Raw genomic sequence first — 11,527 nt, 5'->3', positions numbered from 1 at the left:
AAATGAAGTAAAAGTAGTATTAATATGGAGACTTTCAAAGAACCCGAAGAGCAATTTAGAATTGAATGGGACAGCAAGAGTCAGAAGAAAGCATAAGGAGGTATGGGCAAATAAGTATAGTACCGGATAAGATAGAAAATTTGGATTGACTATCCAGGAGACTGTGATTCTGGCCTCCTTATTGCACTGGTAGGCGGATTGATCATTAGCCTACAGGAAATAAGGGTCCAGAGTGGCTCTCAAGAAACTTTTGGATGGGTGACGAGAGAGCTTTCCTCCAGCCATTTTAATGAAATAGGAAGAAAATAGGAAACAGTGAGCGAGGAGAAGAAGTTGGTGAGAAAAAAATAGCTGGAAGGGCTCAGTTTATAAAGAATCGATTAGATAGTTCAGGCTAATTGGTCAAAAAGGCGGTCCTATCGTCCAGGCTGATCAGATATCAGCCGGGATGATTAGACACGAACATGTCTCTTATTCATTTGATTGGAGCTTTGTGCGTCTTTTGATTTTTGATACGCTTTGTGTATATATATTTTTTCAATTTGGCGTCATTGCGCATGTTTTATTTTTGGCATCATAGGCCACTTTTTTTTTTTACTTTTTAAACAAGCTAGATCCCTTTCAAAAATTCTTAAATATTCTTAGTTGTGATTATATCTTCCAGATATTAGAGAAGAAAAACTCACCCTCTAATATACGGAAGAATGAGTTACAAAAAAAATCATATGATAATTTTATTGACAGGATTACAAAAATCTTAAAGTAAAATAAGGACTTTGAATATTATATTTATAAAATAAATTACTATAGCAAGATTGAAAAAGATCTCAGTTTCAAAAACCATTTATTAATTTGAAGTAGATTTTTGTTTAAAAAGAAGATTACACCACTAAAAGAGGTTAGAGAAAGAGACACAATCAACGGTTTTTTCACCTTTTAACAGATTAAGAGATGTAAAATATTAACTTATAAAATTTCAAAAGTATAAACAAGGCATAAAATATCAATTTCAACGATGATTGTTTTTATTTGAAAGCATACAAAAATATAAAGAAACAAAAATAAAAGCAGTGAAAATAGCAAGAAAAAGCTAAAACAATAGAAGTGAAAATAAACAACAGAAAATAGATCTGGGATTAAGTTCATGCATTTATATCAATCACACCCAATCTGGTCCTTAAAGTACTAAAAGTGTTGAAGGCCAGTGGTTTAGTAAAAATATCAGCAGGTTGATTCTCAGTTGTTACATGGTGTAACTCAATATTTCCCTTGGTCACATGATCTCTAATAAAGTAATGCCTTATGTCAATGTCTTAGTCCTTGAATGTTGGATAAGATTCTTAGAAATACAGATGGCACTAGTGTTTTCACAAAGAATTGAGATCGTGCCTACAAGTAATCCTAAATCCAATACCTGCTATTTCAACCAAAGGACTTGGGCCACACAACTTCCTAAAGCAATGTACTCAGCTTCAGCAGTAGAAAGTCCAACAGAGTTTTGGTTTCTACTAGACCAAGAGACTAGAGACTGTCCTATGAATTGACAAGTTCAAGAAGTGATTTTTTTATCCACCTTACATATTGTAAAATTAGAATTAGAATATCCAGTAATCTCAAAAGAAGTGTTGTGCCTAGGATACCAGATTCCTAAGTTTTGGGTCCCTGAAAGATATCTAAGAATTCTCTTAACTGCAATTAGGTCGGATTCCTTAGGATCAGCTTGAAATCTTACACAGAGATAAACACTAAATATTATATCTAGTCAGCTAGCAGTCAAGTAAAATAAAGATCCAATCATCCCTCTACACTTTTTTTGATCAACAGACATTCCATTTGGGTCCTTATCCAACTGAATACTAAAGGTCATGGGAGTATTAATTGGCTTAACTTTATCCCTTTCATACTTATTCAAGATGTCCTTTATGTATTTAGATTGATTTAGAAAGGCTCCTTCATCTAATTATCTTATATTAAACCCCAAAAAGTAGGATAACTCTCCCATCATACTCATCTCAAACTCTATATTCATTATTTTAGAAAAATTATTACATAGCCTCTTATCAGAAGATCTAAAAATATATCATCGACATAGATCTGAACAATGAGTAAATCATCTCCTACTTTCCTTAGAAAAAGTGTGGTATCTACGCTCCCCTTAACAAACTCTCTCTCTGGTAAAAATGTGCTAAGCCTCTAATACCAAGCTCTGGGTGCCTTCTTTAATCCATATAAGGCATTTTTTAATTTTAAAACAATTATTTGGAAATTGGGAACTCTCAAAACCTTGTGGTTATTCTACAAACACATCCTTTTTTATTACCCCATTTAAAAAGGCACTCTTAACATCCATTTGGAAAAGCTTAAATCTCTTATAACAGGCAAAGGCTAGCCGCACTCTAATGGCTTCCAATCTAGCAACAGGGGCAAAGGTTTCCTCAAACTTTATCCCTTCTATTTTGTTGTACCTCTTAGCCACTAATCTTGCCTTATTCCTAACCACCACACCAGAATCTTTCATCTTATTCTTAAAGACCCATTTGGTAGCAACTACACTTTGTCCTTTTGGTCTTTCTACAAAATCACAAACATCATTCTTAACAAATGTGTTCAACTCCTCTTGCATGGCTAAGATCCAAAACTCATTAGAAAGGGTTTGATTGATGTTGTTGGGTTCAGTCATTGAGAAAAAGGTAGAGTGGTTCACTTCCTTCCTAAGTCCATGCCTAGTCCTAACACCTTTAGAAGGGTCTCCAAGATCAGTTCTTTGGGGTGACTAGAATAGTATCTCCAATCTCTAGGTAAAGTGTGTGTAGGTTCAACCCTTTTCTCTAGATCTTGATTTTTTACTCCTTGGATAATCTCTCCTACTCTATCAGTGTTTTGGGGGTCTACCCTCTTCTCTAAATTTTCTACACCAGTGGTAATCCCTCCAACATCATCATCATCCTCAACTCTAGACTTCCTAGGATTAGATTCATCAAACACTATATGAGTAGTCTCCTTCACCACCAATATCCTCTTATTAAACACCCTAAAGGACTTCCCAACACTAGAATATCCAAAGAACACTTCTTCATCAGATTTTGAGTCAAATTTTTCTAAGGGAGACTTCCCATTATTGTGGATGAAAACCTTACAACCAAAGACATGGAGGTGTGAAAGATTGGGTGTCCTACCCTTAAGAATTTCATAGGATGTCTTATCAAGTTTGGCTCTAATATTCATCCTATTGAACACATAACAAGCTGTGTTAATCGCTTTAGCTCAAAAGTATTTTGGAAGTGTATACTCAGCAAGCATAACTCAAACGACTTCCACTAAGATCAGGTTCTTCCTTTCATCTTCCCTATTCTGCTGATGGGTCCTAGGAGCTGAGAAGTTGTGTCTAATCCCCTTATCCTCGCAAAAGTCTCCAAATCTCTCATTTTCAAACTCTACTCCATGGTCACTATGGATGGTCAAAATCTCACAGCCTAGCTTTTTCTGAATCCAAGTAAAGAAAGATATAAACTCATTAAAAAACTCATTCCTGTGTGATAGAAATCTAATCCAAGTGAACCTCGAGTAGTCATCGATAATCACAAGACCATAGACTTTCCCTCCTAACCTCGAAGTGCTAATGGGTCTAAACAAATCCATGTGAAGGACTTCTAAAGGTCTAGAGGTTCTAATGTCCTTAATGGAGTGAAAAGTGGAGTGGACTTGCTTTTCTAATTTGCAGGCATCACAAAAGTGATCTTTTGAAAACTTAAGCTTCGGGACACCTCTAACTAGGTCTTTCTTGGTCACTTTCCTAAGGGTTTTCATACTGGCATAACATAATCTCCTGTGCCACAACCATGAATCATCAACAGTAGTTTTTAAGCAAAATAAAACAGCACATTCTATATTATTTAAATCAAGTATGTAAACATTGTTGATCTGCTTTTCCTGTAAAATAGTGTTATTGTTTAAGCTATTAATGCATGAATTTTCCAAAAAATTTATGATAAAGCCCTTATCGCAAAGCTGACTGATGCTGAGCAAATTATGTTTTAGTTCATCTACAAGCAAAATATTTTCAATCAAAAGGTTCATGGAATTTCCAATTATACCTAAGCCTACCACCTTCCTGGTGGTCTTGTCTCCAAGATTAACCTTGCCTCCTGTCCTAGTTTTTAGCAAAATAAATTGATTGGCATCACCAATCATATGTCAAGAGCATCCGCTGTCTAGGTACCACATACTCTCATGAGGCCTTTTGTGAGAGCTTTCCTACAAAATTATCAAATGTCAGAGTTAGGAACCCATATTTGGGTTCCTTCTTACGGAAAGTAGAATGCAATGCATGCTATGAATCATGTAACTTGGGTCTCCAGCCCCAATGTGAACTATGATGAATGGTGCAAGTGAGTGCTATGTGTCCTAGCATGCCACATGAAAAATATCTAACTCCAGGAAAAGGATGCACTAATCTACTCATGTGGTGATGCTTCTTTTTATGTGATTCATGCAATGATGGTTTTTTATTTTCAAAAGTTTTTAGATTTTTTTAACTTTTAAACTCCTTTTCTAACTCGGAATGAGATGATTTTAAGGAATCATGTGCATCAGATAATTCAGCATGCTTTTTGTTTAATGTATGAAACTCATCAAGTAAAGACATGTGATTGCTATCAATTGTAGAATTATCTTTAAGAAGAATTGTATGCTCTTTTTGTAAATTTAAAAATTTCAATTTCAAGTTGGCATGTATTTTCTTAAGTTTCCTGTATGATGCATGAATTTGTTCTAAAACTTTAAGTAGTTGCTCATAAGTTAGTTCACATACCTCTTCTTGGTCACCATAACCAAGATTATCGTTTGCCATTAAGCACAAGTTTGTTGTCTCATCTTTAGGTTTAGTCTTAGAGTAGTCTGATGCAGAATTCACCCAGAATGCCTTTTGGAATCTCTTATTGTCCTTCTTGGACTTGGGTTTCTCCTCACCCTTTTCCTTGCTTGGGTGAGACTTGAGTGTAGGGCAATCAGCTTTAACATGTCTTGGCTTCCTGCATTCAAAATAAATCATATTATTAGAACTCTTAAAATTTTTTGTTTCTCTTACCTTTATTCCACTTTTGATGGTTATTTTGCTTCTTCCTTATAAAGCTTTAAATTGCCTTGTGATTAAGGCAACATCATTGCTTTTAGACCCGAAAGATTCAGTGTCCGTGTTATTGGCCTTTAGTGCCATAGTTTCTCTTTCTTTTTCTCACCTGCATCAAGATTTCTTCTATTCACCCCTTGCTCATAAGTAATGAGTGAGCCAAGTAAGTTATCAATTGAATAAATATTCAAATTTTTAGATTCAATAATTGCAGTGATTTTAGCATCAAAAGAGAAAGACAAGCATCTCAAAATTTTATTCACTTTTTCATAGTTAGTGAGTTCTCTTCCTAAGGCATGCATAGAAGTTACAATTTGAGTAAACCATATATATATTTCAGAAATTGATTTAGATGATTTCATATAAAAAAGTTTGTAATCATGCAACAAAATATTTAATCAAGATTGCTTGACTTCTTTAGTTCCTTCATAAATAATACAGAATTTATCCCAAATCTCATTACCAGTAGTACAAGTTGAAACACTCATGTAAGCTTCATAATTTATATCACAGAAAAAATAATTCAAATATTTTGCATTAAGTTGTGCTAAATCCCTATCATCATGAGTCCATTCAATAAAAGAAAGAGAAATATTAACTTAATTAAGTTTACCAGTCGAGGTGTATAACCATCCTTAACAAGCATCCACATGCGATAGTCAATCGATTGCAAAAAAGTAGACATATAATTTTTCCAAAATCAAAAGGAATATTTTCAATTAAAGGTGGTCGGGAAATGGAATACCCTTCCGCAGTATTATGATTACCTGAGTTATCCATGGATAAAAATTCAAAAAAATTTCAAACTTTGTTTTTATGAATTCAGCTCTGATACCACTTGAAAGTTTATTAGGGAGGTTAAGCCCTTATGAACTAGCCCAAGGCTAACCAAGAGGGGGGTGAATTGATATTTTATAAATTATTTCGATCAAAACACAATCACAGAACTCAAACTAAAATCAGCACAATGAAAATCAAAGTGTGAAAGAATAAAAGGACAGAGAAATTTATAGTGGTTCGGTCAACTCGACCTACGTGCACTCCCCGGAGGTGCCCTCCGGGTATTGCACTAAACACCATAACTCTCCTTTTTCTCTCACAACAAGGTAGAGAAGCCCTCACAAAAACTCTTTTCCATCGAGCCTAGTGAGGCAGAGAACCCAACTCCTTTTGCTTCCTCCTGAAGCAGGTAGAGCACCTTGATCGATTTCTTAAGAAGGCCTCTCTCAACCCTCCAAGGATAAGAGACTATGGTGGAAGAAGAAGAACTGTAATAATGCTTTGAGCAACCCTTATGAAACTCCCTTACAAACTCCCCCTCACAAAATCCTCTTTCTCTCTCTCCCTCTCTCTCCCTCTCCTCTAAGCTTTCTCATGTCAAGACAACATCAAAAGATCGCCTCTAAGGTAAAATAAGATATCTTAAATAGAAGAGATTCAGAATAGCTCTTATTTTATACAAACCGACTTTATCATCCAGGCCGATAGTGGTATCGGCCTGGCCGATCAACATAAATTTTGCTCAATCAGCCCGGTCAGTTTGGGACGATTAGATAATTTCTGGTTATATAATCCAGGCCGATAGGATATCGTCTTGAACAATTAGTTCAAATTCGAGAAAAATCATCCTGAACATCACCCTGAATAGAAGTTGGCCGATGTCAATTGTCCACAACATCATCCCCGCCGATCCTGCAATCAGCCCGACTGATGTGATCGTGAATCAGCTTTAATTGCTTTCCTTAATCACCTTATCAATTTAAGCATAATTGTGCTGCACCGTCCAGGCCGATGTCCTAGATAATGTCCTAAAATAACTAATGCTTAAATAGATCTGGTGGCTGATTCTTTTTTATTTGAGCCTATTGTCCTGGTCAATATAATATCATCCAGGCCGATCGGCTTAATGACGACTGCCTTAACCATGATGCCTTGATTAGGGTTTCTATTTTTGAACCTATTATCCCTGACGATGTTACCAAAAATAGTAAACTCTAAGAAATAGTTAGAAATTCTCCCAAGGTGTGTGTTTGCAAGGTTACTTAGCATTATTATGAGCCACACCTTTTACAATAGACTCAAGAAAGGGAAAAGTGTTCAAACTGACTCATACCTAGTCTACCCAATCTTGAGCTGGTTCCAATTGCCGTCTGATCTTGTGGACCTAAAATATTAGTAGGCAAGACAGTCATAGAGAAATAAGAGTGTTTGCTATCATAAAAAATCATAATCCATGAAAATAGATTCGCAATAATAAGGTTGCATAAAACATATCCATCCTTCTTTCCTTCTTAGACACCTTCCCGCTTACGGGTAAAGCAGACAATCTGACCTATGATAGTGCAATTCTATATCAAGAGAGTTCTTCTCCTTTATGATAAAATATATTTTTAAGAATTTTTAAAAATTTCATGCATAATATTGCATAAGAGTCAACTACCATGCTTTACATTAGAAATAAATAAAATTTAATTATATTTAGCCTTAGAATCATAATAACTTCATAAGCCATGGACAACTAAGGAATTTCTCTAAATATCAACCCTACATTCTAAAGACTTAATTAATAATAGGTTGCACATCTTTTATAAGACTCGATATCATGGTTTAAAGTGATTAGGTGATTAAGCTAACTTTTTTTATTTCAGATTAATGATATAAATCCAAAAAAAATCATACACCCTTACACTTCATCATACTAGGCTTGAGTCCACTACCCCTTGTAGTTACTCAACTTAGAAATAGGTTCTGAGGAAAACCTCATATGATAGATTAGATCGATTTCGGTGGTCTAAAAAACTTATATCTATGTACCTTTGATCCTTGGACCTCTAGAAATAATTGTTTAACATTAAACAAATCCCTTGTAAGTTTTAAGACCTTTAATCCTTGACTTAATGTTTAAAATCTAAGAAAATATTGTTAGGAAAGTTACTATTTGCATATGTTAGATTCTTGCAACTTATATAGTTTTGATGATTCCAAATATTATTATTTTATGTGTTGTTATCTCCTAACATTTTTTAGAAGATTTGTTTTTGCTCTTGTGACTAATATTTCAGGAAAATCGAACTCCAGACTACGAAGACTTCAAATCAAATTCAGCATGAAAAACTTTGTAAATTTGAAGCTTGCACTTTTTATTTGAATTAAATTTGAGAGGGAGTTATTGTAATTGAGTGACTAAATTCACATACACTAAAGGAGATCTTGAAAAAGTTTTGTGCTGATCGTACGAGATGAACATTGTTCGTACGGGACGATCAGATCAGTTATCTCTTTGTAAGAGCAATGGATCGAACAGGCAGGGAGAAAACTTTTCTAAGTCCTGATCATCCAGGACGATTTTAACATTCGTCCCGGGACGAACGTCTCGGGATTCTCACTTTGCACTGTTCGTCTAGACGAAATGCATGGTTCCTCTCTAGACGAAACTCTCTGTATAAAATCATACAAGACAAAATTAAGCTTCATCTCTGGACGAAACTCTCTGTATAATTTCATCCAAGACGAACTAAATTCGTCCCAGAATGATGGGAACTAACTATGACAGTTTCTGGCAACATTCTACAGTTTTCGGAATCGACCTTTAATATAACTATTCGTACCAGACGAAATGTTTCGTCCCAGGACGAACCTATTTCATCCCAGGATGAAATTGGTTCGTACTGATGCACAAATGTATTCTACGGGACAGAGTTTACACATTATGTACGGGACTAACTCAGGTCGTACGGGACGATCCACTACGTAATAATAAACTTGAAAATTAATAGTTTTTTGGACAGTTTTTCATGCTTTCTATATAAGGGGTCTTAGAAACTATTACAAGTACATTTGGAGCTATTTTCTTTTGAGAGGGATCATTAAGTGTGAGAGTTTGGGAGAGATTGTATGAGTGAATAGTGAGAGATCAAGTGAGGGGTTTGTGAGGAATTCACAAGGTTACTTGAAGAAGAAGATCTATTTGTTTCTGCCCAATGCTCCTCTGAAGGCTCTCAGTGAAGTTAACAACATCGGTCAGGTTCTCTGCCGACACTTGAGAGGTAAAGCAGGACGACAAAGTGTATCTGGACAGTCATTGTGTATTCGTTATTTTGGAGAAAACTAAAGAGAGAACTTGAAAGAGAGAGGAAGGGTGGAGTTTGAGAGGGAAGATCCTTGGAGGGGATTTCAAGGAGTGTCGGGGGATATTCACTACGGTTGCCTACCCGCACGTAACTTGCACCTTCAGTACATCGATATCAAGGGGTCATTCTGATGGGAAATGTTTGGCGGAAGAAAGATATCTTTGGTGTCAAAGAACCCGGCTACTCCGGCCGCACCATGGAAGGGAAAGTGTTTATATCAGGCTTCTGATCTTGCGTAGGGGAAAAGAGCAAGTCACTTTGTGGTATTCAGGTGCAATACTCGGTCGGAGGATGCCTCGGGAGTGGACGTAAGTCAAGGTTGTTCAAAACCACATAAATCTGGTGTGTTCTTATCTGTATTTTTCTTCGCGCATTTGAATTTCATTGGCAGGTTTGTACTCTGGTTGAAATAGAGTTTTCTTTTTTTAACGTTAATTATACTTGCAAAATAATAAAAATAGGTTTTAAAAAGATGCACAAGATAAGTATCAATCTATCTCTAAGATTGCCAAATTCACCCCCCACCCCCCTCTTCTTGGTCTATCCTGATTGGACATTTAATTAGGAAATTATCATCCTAGATTCTTATTGAACAAGTTCAACAAAGTGGTATCAGATGCTTTGGTTTTCAAAATCATTAAGTTTTAATACTTACTTTTGAAAAATGAGTATGCCAAATGTTTAGAAAACGCGATAAACATTTGAGGGTATTCGATTACTTAGCACCACTGCTTTATTTGAAAATATTTCTTTTAATTTTTGTGGAAAATCTGAATGTCTACTTTTTTTGCAATCATAGATATCGAATGTGGCAATGATTCAAAGTGGTTATTCTGTTACCATCTACGTTATTTCATAAATGGGAAATTCAAAACTGAGACTTCCTTTTCTGAACGTGAATGTAGATGTAGGTACAAATTATGCTGAATTAAATGCTAAAATATATCATTGTGTTTGTTATGTGCTTTAAATTCGAAGATTATATGAAAATCTCTACATGTACTGGACCGGCAGGAAATTTTGAGATATTTATGTATTACCATATGAGTCACTAGTGAGTCAAACAAACTAAGTTGAATTTTTTATGCATGACTAAACTTTTTGCATGAAACCTATGAAGACGATCTTAGCATGTATACTAGGTTTTATTCAAATTGTAACAAATCTTGCAAGCTTTTAGGTCATAATGATTTCAACTTTGAAATAAGTCATAAAAGATTCTATGTTGTTTTACGTTGACAAGGTTTTGAATGCCAAAGTTGTTGCTATTTGCGAATCAAAAAAATTTGAATAATAACTCTATTGATAATTTGATTGGCTCAACTCATTGCCTATGAGAGCATGTTTGAAGTCAAAGACATTTGGAATGCAGGTGAATACATAATGCTAAAGGCGGAAGACTTGGGAAAGTGCTTAGTTGGTTAGGAAAGAAATGACTAACAAAGCAAATTGAAAAGTCCACATAAAGCACAAGCATAGCATTCAACAGAAAGTAAAAAAATGTAAAAATGAGAAGAATGCTCAATTTCTTCAAATATAATTTCTGTTGGATGTAGAATCTGGACATCTAAAGAAGTTAGTTGCCTCTATATTGAGAACTCTTCCTGCTGAAAGAAAAAGGTAAAGCTAGAGCAAATTGTAGAAAGGAAAATAATGAAAAGCAAAAAATCTCCTGGGCAGATCTAGCTTCTAATCAAACCAAGAGAAAAATGATGTTTAAACCAATTTGTTTTATGTTTTTTGTGTGGCATGTTTTTTAATTTGTTGTTTTTATTTGGTTGTTTTATGTATTTTTCTAATCTTTAATTTTTTGTATTTTGTATGACTTGTTGAAATGTTTACACATCTGATTAATTTTAATCGATCGGGTGCAAAATTTTCAAGTATTCTATTCGTACGGACGAGAAAAATATTTTCATACATATAAGAACGAATCTGTAGCAAATGATAGTTGTTTTGACTAATTGCGTATTTTTATTTTTCTAAATACATATTGTACTAGTACGATCTTCTGAATCATCCTAGACATTGTATCTACTATCATCCTGTATGCAAATAAATGACATACGGTAGATCAGTTTTATACTGATCATAACATACGAAACCCAAAGTTTGTAATGACAAAACTTCGTTCATTAATTGTTGAGAACGAAATCTTTTGTGAACAATTTGGAATGGAAATGAAGTTTTAAATTTGTAGTACTTGGTTGTACTTGTATTGCTTTAATTTTTTGAAATATTTAAGTGATTTTTGTTCTGTGTTTGATAA

The sequence above is a fragment of the Dendrobium catenatum genome, unplaced genomic scaffold (assembly GCF_001605985.2).
Source record: "Dendrobium catenatum unplaced genomic scaffold, ASM160598v2 fragScaff_scaffold_441, whole genome shotgun sequence".
Lineage (NCBI taxonomy): Eukaryota > Viridiplantae > Streptophyta > Magnoliopsida > Asparagales > Orchidaceae > Dendrobium > Dendrobium catenatum.
This window is presented reverse-complemented; position numbering follows the sequence as displayed.